Raw genomic sequence first — 3558 nt, forward strand, 5'->3', positions numbered from 1 at the left:
TAATTTTTTCTCCCCCTCCTTTGCCACCCCCTCCGCAAGATGGCATGCAATCTGGTATAAGCTATACACACACACACACACACACACACACACACACACACACACACACATATATATACACACATATATGCATGTATATATGTATATATACATACATATATGTATGTGTGTATGTGTGTATATATACATATATATATGTATATATATATACATATATACATATATATATATATGTATATATACACACATTCCTATTACACATTTTCATGTTAGTGATACTGTAAGGAAAAATTAGAATCATTAAGAGGAACCACCAGAAAGAGAAAACAAAACAAAACAGAAGAAAAAAAAACAGCAAATAGTGTGCTTCGATCTACATGTAAACTCTGTAGTTCCTTCTTTGGATGTGAATAACATTTTCCATCATGAGATCTTTGGAGATGTCTTAGATCTTTACATTGCTGAAAAGGGCTAAGTCTATCAGTGTTAGTCCTCACACAATGTGGCTGTTACTGTGTACAACATTCAGCTGGTTCTGCTCATTTCACTCAGCATCAGTCCATACAAGTCTTTTCAGGTTTTTCTGAAGTCCACCTGCTCATCATTTCTCTTTCTTTCTTTCTTTCTTTCTTTCTTTCTTTCTTTCTTTCTTTCTTTCTTTCTTTCTTTCGGCAATTAGGGTTAAGTGACTTGCCCAGGGTCACACAGCTAGTAAGCGTCAAGTGTTTGGTCTGAGGCTGGATTTGAACTCAGGTCCTGCTGACTTCAGGGCAGGTGCGCTATCCAATGCACCATCTAGATGCCTCCTGCTCATCATTTCTTATAGCCCAATGATATTCTATTACATTCATGTACCAAAACTTGTTCAGCCATTCCCCAATTAATGGGCATCCCCTCGATTTTCAATTCTTTGCCACCACAAAAAGAGCTGCTATAAATATTTTTGTACATGTGGGTCCTTTTCCCATTTTTATGATCTCTTTGGGATGCAGCCCTAGAAGTACTATTGCTGGGTCAAAGGGTATGCATGTTTTTGTAGCCCTTTGTACATAGTTCCAAATTGCTCTCTAAAATGATTGGATCAGTTCACAACTCCACTAAGAGTGCATTAGTGTTTGATTTTCCCACATCTTCTCCAACATTTATCATTTTCCTGTTCTCTCATGTTGGCCAATCTGATAGATGTGATCTGGTACCTCAGAGTTGTTTTGATTCGCATTTCTCTAATCAATAGTGATTTAGAACATTTTTTCATATGACTATAGATAGCTTCAATTTCTTCATCTGATAATTGCCTTTTCATATCCTTTGACCTTTTATCAATTGGGGAATGACTTGTATTCTTATAAATTTGACTTAATTCTCTATATATTTTAGAAATGAGGCCCTTATCAGAGATAATGGTTATAAAAATTATTTCCTAATTTTCTACTTCTCTCCTAATCTTGGTTTCATTAGCTTTGTTTGTGCAAAAACTTTTCTATTTAATGTAATTAAAATTATCCATTTTGCATTTCATAATGTTCTCTATCTCCTGTTTGGTCATAAATTCTTCTGTTCTCCATAAATCTGACAGGTAAACTATTTCTTGCTCTCTCAGTTTGCTTATAGTATTAGCCTTTATATATAAGTCATGAATCCATTTTGACTTTGTTTTGGTATATGTTGTGAGATTTTGGTCTATGCTTAGTTTCTGCCTTACTATTTTCCAGTTTTCCCAGTAGCTTTTATCAAAGAGTGAGTTCTTATCCTAGAAGCTGGGGTCTTTGGGTTTATTAAACAGTACATTACTATAGTCATTGACTACTGTGTCTTGCATTCCTAACTTATTCCACTGATCCACCATTCTATTTCTTAGCCAGCACCAAGTATTTTTGATGATTGCTGTTTTATAATACAATTTAAGATCTGGAATGGCTAGGCCACCTTCCTCTGCATTTCTTTTCATTAGTTCTCTTGATATTCTGGACTTTTTGTTATTCCAAATGAATCTTATTTTTTCTAGCTCTATAAAATAATTTTTGGTAGTTTGAGCAGTATGGCACTGAATGAATTAATTAGCTTAGGTAGAATTGTCATTTTTATTATATTAGCTTTTATATTATTTACATTTTATATATATATATATATATATATATATATATTATATATATATATATATATATATTAGCTCATAACCCATGAGCAACTGATGTTTTTTCCAATTATTTAGTTCTGACTTTATTTGTGTGAAAAGTGTTTTGTGATTGTGTTCATGTAGTTCCTAGGTTTGTTTCAGTAGGTAAACCCCTAAATATTTTATAATGTCTACAGTAACTTTAAATGGAATTTCTCTCTTTCTATCTCTTGCTGTTGGACTTTGTTGGTAATATATAGAAGTGCTAATGAGTTATGTGGATTTATTTTATAGTCTGCAACTTTGCTAAGGTGGTTTATTATTTCAAGTAGTTTTTACTTGATTGTCTAGGATTCTCTAAGTATATCATCATATCATCTGCAAAGAGTGATAGCTTTGTTTCTTCTTTGCCTATTTGAATACTTTCAATTTCTTTTTCTTCTCTTATTGCTAAAGCTAACATTACCAGTACCATATTGAACAATAGCAGTGAAAATGGACATCCTCGTTTCACCTTGATCTTCTTGGAAATGCTTCTAGCTTGTCCCCATTAAGATGATGCTTTCTGAAGGTTTTAGGTAGATGTTACTTGTTATTTTAAGGAAAGCTCCATTTATTCCTATGCTCTCTAGTGTTTTTAGTAGGAATGGGTGTTGTATTTTGTAAAAAGCTTTTTCTGCATCTATTGAGATGATCATGTAGTTTCTTTTAGTTTTGTTGTTGATATGATCAATTATGCCGATAGTTTTCCTAATATTGAACCAGCCCTGCATTCCTGGTATAAATCCTACCTGTTTCATAGTGTATTATTCTTGTGATAAGTTGTTGTAATCTTTTTGCTAACATTTTATTTAAAATTTTTGCATCTGTATTCATTAGGGAAATTGATCTATAATTTTTTTCCTGTTTTGACTCTTCCTGGTTTAGGTATCAGCACCATATTTATATCGTAAAAAGAATCTGGTAAGATTCCTTCTTCAGCTATTTTCCCAAATGGTCTATATAGTATTGGGATTAATTGTTCGTTAAATGTCTGATAGAATTCACTTGCAAATCCATCTGGCCCTAGAAATTTTTTTCTAGGAAATTCATCAATGACTTGTTCAACTTCTTTTTCTGAGATGGGATTATTTAAGTATTTTACTTCCTCTTCTTTTAATCTGGGTGATTTATATTTTTTGTAAATATTCATCTATTTCACTAAGATTGTCAAATTTATTGATATACAGTTGGGCATTGTTTTAATTTCTTCTTCCTTGGTGGCAGATAAACCTTTTTCATTTTTGATACTGGTAATTTGGTTTTCTTCTTTCTTTTTTTAAATTAAATTAACCAAAGGTTTATTTATGTTATTGTTTTTTTTCCATAAAACCAGCTATTAGTTTTATTTATTAGTTCAATAGCTTTCTTACTTTCAATTTTATTAATTTCCCCTTTAGTTT

This window comes from Phascolarctos cinereus, unplaced genomic scaffold, assembly GCF_003287225.1.
Source record: "Phascolarctos cinereus isolate Bilbo 61053 unplaced genomic scaffold, phaCin_HiC Scaffold_432;HRSCAF=1047, whole genome shotgun sequence".
In the NCBI taxonomy this organism is placed as follows: Eukaryota; Metazoa; Chordata; class Mammalia; order Diprotodontia; family Phascolarctidae; genus Phascolarctos; species Phascolarctos cinereus.